Here is a 12,021-nt window from a genome sequence, read left to right as displayed (position 1 = left end):
ACCTGGGTCCATGGCAGTGAAAGCCGGAGTCTTAACCACTGGACCGCCAGGGAATTCCCTCTAGATCATTTTTTAATAAGATAAAATACTGAATATTAATTGCTAAAGGAATTTATGTTTACCTACTTTTGACCTCTTATTACCGAGACACAGAATGTGTTCCAGACTATTAATAAATATCTTTTCTGCTTTATTGTAAGATTGTGTTATGAAGTGGTGTGTTTGTAGATATTAATTTAAATCTAAAAACAGGAACCCTGTATAACCCGAAAGTGGAGGCGGCGGGCGTGAGGGGGGTTGGGGGCGGCGCGCTGGAGCCGGCGTGTCAGCAGCAGCCGGCGTGTCAGCAGCAGCCGTGGCCCGCGGCTTTCTGTGCTGCGCGCGGGCCCCGGCCGCCTGCGCCTCGTCCGGCCACCCGGGCCGCAGCTGACCCGCCGCGGCTCGAAGCGCCACGCCGGCCAGGCCAGCCCCGCCTCGCCCTTCCTGCGCCTCTCCTTCCGCTCCTCCTCCTCCTCCTCCTGCCGCAGGGCCGACGGACTGCAGCCGCCTTGCTTGGCCGCTCGAGGCCGCCCCGATGCCCGAACCAGGCGTCAGGATGAACGGCTTCTCGCCGGGAGAGCTGTGCTGGCTCTTCTGCTGCCCGCCCTGCCCGAGCCGCATCGCCGCCAAGCTGGCCTTCCTGCGGCCCGAGCCCACCTACACGGTGCTGGCGCCCAAGCAGCGCGGCCCCCAGCCGGCGCAGTAGCCTAGCCCGCGCAGCAGCGGCCCGAGGAGGGCACGGGGCCCGGCGCTTGCAGCCTGCACCTGAGCTAGCGCGCCGACTGGCAGTACTCGCGGCGCAAGCTGGACGCCGTCGAGGTCTTTTGACGCACGGCCCGGGACAACCGGTTCGGCTGCATGTTCGTGCGCTGCGCGCCCTCCAGCGGCTACACGCAGCTCTTCTCCCACGGCAGTGCCGTGGACCTGGGCCAGACGTGTAGCTCCTTGTGATACATCGGCCTCCGCTCGCGCATCAACTGCAACATCTTCTCCTACGACTACTCCGGCTACAGCGCGTCAGCTCGGGCAAGCCCTCTGAAAAGAACCTCTACGCTGATATCGACGCCACGTGGCAGGCGCTGCGCACCTGGTATGGCGTAAGTGCTGAGAACATCATCCTGTATGGTCAGCATTGGGACCGTCCCCACTGTATACCTGGCCTCCGGGTATGAGTGTGCAGCAATTCTCCGTTCGCCTCTGATGCCTGGATTGCGTGTGGCTTTTCCCAATACCAGGAAAACATAGTGCTTTGATGCTTTCCCCAGCATTGACAAGATATCTAAAGTCACCTCTCCCGTGTTGGTCATTCACGGTACAAAGGACGAGGTCATCGATTTCTCCCATGGCCTGGCCATGTATGAACGCTGTTCCCGGGCCGTGGAGCCCCTCTGGGTCAAAGACATAATGACATAGAGCTTTACGCACAATACCTAGAAAGACTAAAACAGTTCATATCTCACGAACTTCCTAATTCCTCAGGATGACTTGATTTTATCTCATCTACAAGAGTCCTCTGTTTTGCACATCCTTTAACTGGATAGCTGTCATGGCGTGGTAATCACGAGGAAGTGCCCAGCTTTTCAGGCGTCCTAATCAGTCAAAGAGCTGAGGACATCTTGGTCTTTTGTATCTAGAGGTTCTGCCAACTCACACATGTTAAACTGATGTGATTTCCAGCTTCATTGCTTTGCAGAATGGGAATGAGAGCTGAGTGGGGGGACCGTTTTCTCATGCTGTAAAAAGGATGCTCACATCCCTTTCTCTACCTAACCCATCACAGTAGGATTCATTTATGCAGGACTCAGCCTCTCTCCATCCTCATTCTCAGTATTTGACCTGCAGCTCTCTTTCAGCCCCTGGATTCAGGGGCCCAATCCACTTGTGAAACTGTGATAGTGTAACTGGAAACCATTGTGATGAAAATTCCTTCGTTAATTTTTGTTAACATGCCGATCTTTTCCCCAATCAATTAAAGGGTAATTTACTGGAACTGTTGTGAACAGCTTCATCAACTGGAACCATATAAACATAATATTTATAATTATTATAAATTATATTCTTAAGAATATTCTTTGTTTTGGAATATTCTTAAACAAAAGGAAACTGGTTGGGTTTTTTTTAAATATATTTATTTATTTATTCTTGGCTGCGTTGGGTCTTTGTTGCTGCACACAGGCTTTCTCTAGTTGTGGCGAGCAGGGGTACTCTTCTTTTTTTTTTTTTTTGTGGTACACGGGCCTCTCACTGTTGTGGCCTCTCCCGTTGCAGAGCACAGGCTCCGGACGCCCAGGCTCAGAGGCCATGGCTCACGGGTCCAGCCGCTCCGCGGCATGTGGGATCCTCCCGGACCGGGGCACGAACCTGTGTCCCCTGCATCTGCAGGTGGACTCCCAACCACTGTGCCACCAGGGAAGCCCCTCGGGGGTACTCTTTGTTGTGGTGCGTGGGCTTCTCATTGTGGTGGCTTCTCTTGTTGCGGAGCACAGGCTCTAGGCGTGCAGGCTTCAGTAGTTGCAGCACACAGGCTCAGTAGTTGTGGCTCGTGGGCTGTAAAGCGCAAGCTCAGTAGTTGGAGCACACGGGCTTAGTTAGAACGCAAGCTCGGCTTAGTTAGAACGCAAGCTCAATAGTGGCACACAGGCTTAGTTGCTCCGCAGCATGTGGGATCTTCCCAGACCAGGGCTCGAACCCGTGTCCCCTGCATTGGCAGGAAGATTCTTAACGACTGTGCTTCCAGGGAAGCCCTGGGTTTTTTTTTTAAGAGTAGACTTATTACTAGTCCACAGAGTTTTAATATTTCGTTCGTCTGGTTGGTCTAACAAAGAACCTAGCCGACTGTCCTTCTGTAAAGTCCTCCTTGTAGGCTTTTTTAAAGTACTGTACATATTTGCAATTACATTGTGCATAGATTCTTAATGGGTAGTTTTCTTGTGTCAGTCTACAACAACAAACTGCAAATTCCTTGTTTGTAATGTAAATGATTGCCTACATTTTGTTAATATGTTTTCTTTTTTTTTTTATTTTTTTATCTTTTGGCTGCATTGGGTCTTCGTTGCTGCATGTGGGCTTTCTCTAGTTGCAGACAGCGGGGGCTATTCTTTGTTGCCGTGCATGGGCTTCTCATAGTGATGGCTTCTCTTGTTGCAGAGCATGGGCTCTAAGTGCACAGGCTTCAGTAGTAGTGGCATGTGGGCTCAGTAGTTGTGGCTCACAGGCTCTACAGCACAGGTGCAGCAGTTGTGGCACACGGGCTTAGCTGCTCCACGGCATGTGGGGGCTTCCTGGACCTGGGCTCGAACCTGCGTCTGCTGCACTGGCAGGCAGATTCTTAACCACTGCGCCACCAGGGAAGTCCCTGTTAATATGTTTTTATTCCTATGTTTTCTATTAAAAATTTAATAACACTTCCAAGCAAAAAATTACAAGTTTATGCTTTGAAAAATTTATGTAATTAAAATTTCACTAAACTAATCTTTCTAGTTTAGGAGTTATTTGGGTTTTCACACTGGAGTTGCTCCAGTAAGCATCAGAAGTGTAAGATGCTTAAAATTGCTACACTACTTGATTGGTTGGGGGTTTGGGTTTGAGGGTTCTTTGGTTTTATTAAAAAAAATTTGTTTCCAAATTTAAAAGCATTAAATGTACTGTAAGCCTCCGATCGTTGTACAGGTGAATTGCGGTTGGCTGCCAGTTTGTGTACTGTTGCTTGGATGCAGCACAGCCGTTGGTGATGGAATGAAGGATGCATGGATCAGAAAAAAAAAATTTAATAAAAGAAATTTTTAAAAAGGAACCCTGTAAAAAGAGTTTTATGCATGGTCAGGAAAGACTAAGAATAGACTGAATTTAATCAAGTGAATGAATTTTGATAGTAAAGTTGTACAAAACTAGAAATTGTTTTCTTACTCTGTTAAGAGAAAAAAGTTTTCTTGAAATATCAATCTCTTTTGATAAATAGCTTGTAAATTTTCTTTACTAACTCTTAAGCAATCTGTTGTAACTTTCTGTATTTGCCTTTGAAATTTTTTATTGTCACTTTGGTTAAATGACTATTGTTTCACAGGGACTATGATCCTACTTAGCCAAATGTTTAAAACCTTTTGGTTTTTTTGTTTGTTTTTTACCTTTTGGTTTTTTAAGGAACCTCCATACTGTTCTCCATAGTGGCTGTACCAATTCACATTCCCACCAGCAGTGCAAGAGTGTTCCCTTTTCTCCACACCCTCTCCAGCATTTATTGTTTCTAGATTTTTTGATGATGGCCATTCTGACTGGTGTGAGATGATATCTCATTGTAGTTTTGATTTGCATTTCTCTAATGATTAATGATGTTGAGCATCCTTTCATGTGTTTGTTGGCAGTCTGTATATCTTCCTTGGAGAAATGTCTGTTTAGGTCTTCTGCCCATTTTAGGATTGGGTTGTTTGTTTTTTTGATATTGAGCTGCATGAGCTGCTTGTATATTTTGGAGATTAATCCTTTGTCAGTTGCTTCATTTGCAAATATTTTCTCCCATTCTGAGGGTTGTCTTTTGGTCTTGTTTATGGTTTCCTTTGCTGTACAAAAGCTTTTAAGTTTCATTAGGTCCCATTTGTTTAATTTTGGTTTTATTTCCATTTCTCTAGGAGGTGGGTCAAAAAGGATCTTGCTGTGAAAACTACAAATAGAACTACCATAAGACCCAGCAATCCCACTACTGGGCGTATACCCTGAGAAAACCATAATTCAAAAAGAGTCATGTACCACAATGTTCATTGCAGCTCTATTTACAATAGCCAGGAGATGGAAACAACCTAAGTGTCCATCATCGGATGAATGGATAAAGAAGATGTGGCACATATATACAATGGAATATTACTCAGCCATAAAAAGAAACGAAATTGAGCTAATTGTAATGAGGTGTATGGACCTAGAGTCTGTCATACAGAGTGAAGTAAGTCAGAAAGAGAAAGACAAATACCGTATGCTAAACCATATATATGGAATTTAAGAAAAAAATGTCACGAAGAACTTATGGGTAAGACAGGAATAGACACAGACCTACTAGAGAATGGACTTGAGGATATGAGGAGGGGGAAGGGTAAGCTGGGACAAAGTGAGAGAGTGGCATGGACATATATACACTACCAAACGTAAAATAGATAGCTAGTGGGAAGCAGCCGCATAGCACAGGGAGATCAGCTCCGCGCTCTGTGACCACCCAGAGGGGTGGGATAGGGCGGGTGGGAGGGAGGGAGACGCAAGAGGGAAGATATATAGGAACATATGTATATGTATAACTGATTCACTTTGCTATACAGCAGAAACTAACACACCATTGTAAAGCAATTATACTCCAATAAAGATGTAAAAAAAAAACCAAAAACCTTTTGGTGTCTTTGACAAACTTCCTCAAATCAAATTCTAAATGTTCTTTTGACCTCTAGTTAACTTCGGAATGTTTCAGAGGGTCCCTGAACACCTCAAAGAGAGCTATTAAACTAATTAGCCTTTTTTGTATGTTAAATTACATGGGAAATATTGTCAAATAAGTAATGATAAACCTTCTTAGAAGGTTCTAATGTTCTAGAAATTATATGAACTCCCTAAAATTTGAAATGTTGTGATATGTTCTCAGTCATATTTCTAGTTATTATTTTAAAGTGTTGTATGTCACAGAAATAGCCAAATTTCCTTAACAACTGCATTGTAATCAGGTCTTTAACCATGTTTTTTAAGTGTTTTGTCACTTATAGAGTTGTCTTACTCTGATGCTTTTACAAAAATGTTTGTAGATGACTTGCTTTTATGCTCTGAAACTAAATTTGATTCCGTAGCAAAAGGACTTCCACCTTGTATGGGGGCTATTTCACTCTTACATAAGACTATTGAAGAACTAGCAATGGGGGTATTCTTTATTTATGCTCCACACTCAGTTGAGTCCTTCTAAACTCTCACCACACTCAGCACTTCTGTAAACCGACTAGTTTCTTATGAAGTATTGTTGCTTTCTGTAATAACCTTAAGCCTGCAACTTTGCTTCCAGAACTACAGGAAGAAGACAATCACGACTGCATTTATTAACAGATTATCTTCTTTTTCCCAGGAATGACAAGAAGCTCCTATTGATAAGGCTAATCTAATTTGATTTACAGATGGGTTCTACTTAAAGGATAAGCAGGGGCATTATAGAGTTGGATATGCAATAACATTCACAGTGAACAAAAGTGAAAGCTCTTATTTACCAGAAAAAGTCAGCACAACAAGCTGAATTAATTGCCCTAACCTTAGCTTTTCAACTTGCTAAAGACCAGCTAGCAAATATTTATACTGACAGTTGCAATGCCTTCTGGAGTGGCACACAACTTTGGAATGCTATGGGAACCATGAGGTTTTCAACCTCTTCAGGACAACCTAAAAAATGAAAAACAGATTGCAATTATTAACTGCTATACAACTGCCAAAAAACCAGTTAGCAATTATTGACACCAGGACATTCCAAACCGACACTATGGAAGCTAAAGGAAATCAGCTTGCTGATGCTGCAGCCAAACACGCAGCTTTAAATACTCACGCCATAAAGCCTTGAAATTTTCTGTCCACTGCTCTCTGTTAACCGTGCTAATCCAGTAAAAGATGTCATCTATAAGCTCAAGAAATTGCTACTAAAGAAGACAAACAGATACGGTAACAAAAACGGGGAATTTTGACCCCACCACACAAATATGGTTTGGACCTGATTTTTTTTTTAAAAAAAGCTGTAAGCGTCTGTTGGAGCACGATTGTCTATCAGCCTTTGCCAGGCATTCTACTAGCATAACTCCTAAAAAGGAAAGAAAGAACTGGGGTAATAAGACTGAGGGACATGATGGATACAGAGCAAATAAGCAAAGACCCTGTTATTGGGGGAACAAATATTTGATCACCTAATGCTATCTAAAGATTAATGATCAAAAGGGGAAAGTGAAAAAGGAAATTATATTTTAAGACAGGTAAAGAAAAGTTAAGCATAAAATTCTCTCTTCTCTCTTCACTTGAGCCTCCTCCCTCCCTAATGCATCTGCATCACATATTAACCAGACCTCCTCAAAGATGGGAATGCCTGCTGCTCCACAGCAAAGATCAATTTGTTCCTTACTTCCGATGCTAGCAATGTGACTTCTTAAAGATTAGCATTCTTTCCAACTCTGTAGGTGGTCATTGAGACTTACTGCTCAATTCGTTTGTGTTTACCTAGACTGTGTATCTTTGGTAGACTTTATGTAAAACGTCAGTATGTTATTTTGATGAAGGATCCTTGGTTTCAAAAATGTAAATGACTGTGTCTTTGCTAACAGTAGGACCAGTTATCAGAGCTTCAGACAGCCTGTCTCCCACGTTATGATCCTCAGTTTGACTCAAATAAAATTGCCTTTTTTCTTCTTAACTTAATTGTTAACTGAATTTTCATCAACAATTGTAATTACTGTGGCCCCTTCGGGGAACTTTTACATGAGACCACTTTCAGGGTTCCCAGAAAAACAGAGAGAATCCCAAAAACTCTGGAGGCAATAGAATTCATTCTTTCATTTGTATGCAGAAGCTACTAAAAGACAAAATGATTCCATAAATAGCTTCACTAAAAGAATCTTTATAATGGGAAAAAAAACATTAGTAGAAAGCTTTAGCCATCTAAACGGGTAACATTAACTTAATGCATCTCCCAGCATCACAGTTTTGAATCAGCTAATCTTTTGAGTTTTGTATTATTGCACCTGACACATAGTTAAAAATTTAAAATAAAATCTGCAATATCTACAAATCTACAATCTGTGTATGTCTATTTGTGTAAATCTGTTACTGTGTATCTAAAGGTTTATGTATATGTAAGTATGTATGTTATGTATGTGTGATATGTTTAAAGGTCTCTAATTGGCAAAAGAAAAATAAGTAATTATATAAATTATGTCATGAACTCTCAGAATTATAGAAACTAACCCAAAAGGTTTTTCAAGCTCATATGTCCTGGAATAATCTTTGGTAAATATAGGCTACTTTAAGTTTTTAGGTTTCAATAAAATGCCCATGTCTTCAGAATTGTAAAGATTACTATAAAGCAAACATAAAACTTTATCTACATGAGCTTACTGGTCAAATAAGCTCATGCTATCTCTATCTAACAAAATTTGTCAGCAAGAAAAATAACCTAAGATGACAGTTAAATGTCTAATATCGAATCCAAACATATACATAATGCACAGCAGTGTAAGTAGCTATAAGTAACATAAATGTTTATACAAAGTTAAATGATGGATGTTCCTTGAATATCTAAATCATTTCCAAATAAGCTAATATACTTAAAATTAATTACTTAAAGGTATACATAAAACAATACAAAATTTTAAAACTTCAGTGCCTTTAATGAAGAACGGTAAATGAATGTACAATCCACCATGCTTCAAAATAACTAGAGCCAACCAAACCGTTTAGGCCGCCTAAGCAAAATTAAATCTACGTTATCTCATAAACATAAGCAACACTTAAATTTATGTTATTTCTTGAAAATGCCTCTGATAGGAATTAAAGAATGTCATTCTTTGGAAATGGAACAAGGTAATCATTTACAATCAAACCGTGCAGTCTGGACACCCCCAAAGTAATTACCAAAATTTCAAAGGTTAAAAAAAGGTCCTTATTTTCACCGTAATCACATCTAGGCAAACGCGTTCTGTGAGAGAAAACCCTCGGGCTCAGAACAACCGCGGAAAGTGCCAACGGGAACAGTGGCTCCGTGCCACCCCCAAGGGATACGACTATGAGATAGGCGTGGGAAGGCGGGGCTGCGGCGATGCTAGGACCCAGTTAGCTCCTGGCCGAATTTAGGGGTTCTGCAGCGGAGAGCTTCGCCACGCCCCGCACTCCGATGGAACTAGAGAGTGAGAAACCAGCGGTTTCGGTGCAGCTTACCGCTTTTGCCAAGGAAAACACCCGGGGCTGCCCAAGTAGCTGTGCTGCCGGCGAGAAAGAGTCAACCCGCCTGCGGCCCAGAAACATGACCGGGTTTGGCGCGCTCCTTCGGAAACACTTCCGGATGGACGGGGAACCCGCCCTCCCGGTGCACCAATCAGAGGCTCGACCCAGAAAACAGTCCCAGGACGCTTAAAAGTACCGGGAAGGAGCGAGCGCCGGCAGGAGGCGACTACCGCTGTTGCCAGCCGGCGAGCAATCTCCGGCTCCGCAACACGGGCGGTACTGCCGCGGGCAAACGACCAGCTGGGCGAAATAGCGGATATATCAGTATTTTTTTTCCCTACGCTCGCTGTCCAACAAGCAAGTTGCAAGTGCTAAGCGACCAGAACTGCAACGAGAAACTCAAGGGGAAAGAGAAGCAAACATTGATAACGAACTCAGAAGTTAGGTCTTACTTTTTATTCCATGCAAGAGGGGAGGTTTTGTAACCCAGAATCTTTTCACGGGGCAAGTGCCCAAAACTCCGGCTGCAATCTCAGGGTTCCTAGGCGCCGAAGATGGACCTGCAGCAGCCGCAGCTCAAGCTGCGCAGGGTGCGACCAAACCGCTCCAAGCAGCCCGAGAGGAGACGCTCGTGGCTCCACCAAGCGGGGACCGGAGGAGGGCGGCTCTCAGAAAGGGGCCCGCTGTCAGGAGTCTCGATGTCCTGCTGTCTGTCGCCGCCGGGTCTGGCAGGCCTGGCCAAGGGAAGCTGTTGGAGAACGGGGCCGTCGAGTTCCTCGGCCGGGTCCCTCTCTCCTGCGGGGGTCAGCTGGGCTGGGCTTGGTTCCAAGGTGCTCGGGGTTCTGGGACCGAGTCTTGTCTTGGCGCTCCCGTCTGAGCCTAATTCAGCTCCAGCACAGGAGAGTGCTGCATACAAAGTAGCTGCATGTGATGGAGAAATGCCAGAATTTCCCATTTGGACTCAGAACCGAGAGACAGTGCTCACGGAGGCAGGGGTCCTGGAATTCTGTTCTTCTCTATTCGTAGCTGGGTATGGGAACCTCAGTTCTTTCTCCTCCCACTCAGACCATGCCTTCCAAACCCTGGTGCTACGGCCACCAGCCCGTCCAGAGCTGAGGACCCCATACTATAATGATAACCTCTGGGATGTATGTTCAAAATAATGCATCCATTCTATTTCTAAGGACTGAATACGTTTAGACTGTGCGGATGCATCATGATTTATTTTTCTCAGTCCTTTACTGAAAAACACGTTTGTTTTTAAATATAATTTCTTGCTTATACAAGAAACGAAATTTCCAGTCAAAAGAGTATTGATGTTGAAATGTTTAATGCATGTTGCCATATTACGATTCTAAAGATCCTATCAAATTCATTCCTACCAGTAGTGTTTGGGAGTTACTAGTTCACCAACGTTGGTTATAATGAAAAGTTTCACATATTAGCATATATTAGTCTAAATTATATCTCATTGTTTTAATTTGCATTTTCTAAAAATTTAATGAGCCCAGTCACATCTCTCTTATTTGTTTGAAAGAACTTTTTCTATTTATGGAATTTAACCTTTTGTAAAAAATTTAAATTATTCCCCCACTTCTTCTTGATCTTTTAACTTTTATTAGGGTTTTTTTTTTTAAGGGGAGAGAGAGCAAAGATTAACATTTGTGTTCATCTTTTTCTTTTTACGCTCTGAATTTACATTCAGTTTTGTTTGGACAACTGGGAACCGAAGCCCAGGGCAAGGACAACAAGTGGTAAAATGCTAAAGAATAAGAAAACCATATCATTAACTTTGAACTCCTGAGGTAGGAGCTGTGCAAAGTACTTCACATCCTCAGTGGGAAACTATGGCTCAGAGAGTTGCCTCATCTATCTTTACAAAGTTGCAAGAAAGTAAGATGTGAGGAAATAGAATAAAACATCCTTAAATGACTACAGTGTCGCCTGCCAAACACACAGTTGCCAAATTCCCTCTCCATTCACATTTTTTTCCCTTGACCCATAATGTTTTCAGAGTAAAAGTCTTACAAAAGGGACTTCGCTGGTGGCGCAGTGGTTACAAATATGCCTGCCAATGCAGGGGACACGGTTTCGATCCCTGGTCTGGGAAGATCCCACATGCCACGGAGCAACTAAGCCCATGTGCCACAACTACTGAGCCCATGTGCCACAACTACTGAAGCCCATGGGCCTAGAGCCCGTGCTCCGCAACAAGAGAAGCCACCACAATGAGAAGCCTGAGCACCGCAACTAGAGAAAGCCCGCGCACAGCAATGAAGACCCAAAGCAGCCAAAAATAAATAAAATAAAATAAATTTTTAAAACTGTTACAGAATACTTAGAGGTTTTCCTTTTTTCCCCCATTAGAAACATGATATTGAGCAACAGAGTAATCCTAATCTTTTGTTAAAGACACATTTTCCCAAATGGTGCATGCATTTACATTTATTACTTGTTTACAATAATGCATTAAACTGACAAATCTACCACTCAAAAAAGAATTATGAATTGACACAGTCTAATTTTCAACAGTTACCACATCAGAGACACATGATATTCGGTTCTTATTGTTCAATTTCTTTTATCACAGCCTGTGGATGAAAAATGTTGCCTACCCTAACAGCAAACAAAGGATGCTGGGGCCGTCAAGCCATCAGGCACTACAGCCACCCCAGACGGTGAGTCCTGAGGGAACTCAAGATGGGAAAGAACAGGATACTGGCCTTAGATAGCTAAGGTGCACATCAAAGAAATGTTTCCAATGAGCCCCGACTCTTGCATCTTCCATACATAGAAAAGCGCTAAATTCACTAACTTGAGAAATCGGTTTTCTAAAAATTAACAGTAATCTTGTGATGTTCCGACTACCTGGTTTTCGTTGCAAAACTCATATATCCTGGCTCTTTCCTTACTTCTCTGGCGCGGTCCCTCAGAGCTATTTGAGAGGCTGCCTCTCCAGCTTGAAGTCTTCAGAAAGTCCACTGAATAAAACATAATTCTCAACTTTTATGTTGTGCATTTTTTTCAGTCTACAAGCTCCATTTACATGCT

At 43.1% G+C, this 12,021-nt stretch overlaps 1 pseudogene across 1 annotated transcript; it reads left to right on the top strand.

The window, feature by feature from the left end:
- Positions 1 to 574: 574 nt before the first annotated feature.
- Positions 575 to 1,523, top strand: LOC309959929 (alpha/beta hydrolase domain-containing protein 17C-like; annotated as a pseudogene). The gene has a single exon. The product of its transcript is annotated as an alpha/beta hydrolase domain-containing protein 17C-like (transcript).
- The last annotated feature ends 10,498 nt before the right edge of the window (positions 1,524 to 12,021 follow it).

The sequence above is a fragment of the Leucopleurus acutus genome, assembly GCF_964270905.1.
Source record: "Leucopleurus acutus genome assembly, chromosome: 3".
Classification (NCBI taxonomy): domain Eukaryota; kingdom Metazoa; phylum Chordata; class Mammalia; order Artiodactyla; family Delphinidae; genus Leucopleurus; species Leucopleurus acutus.
This window is presented reverse-complemented; position numbering and strand designations above follow the sequence as displayed.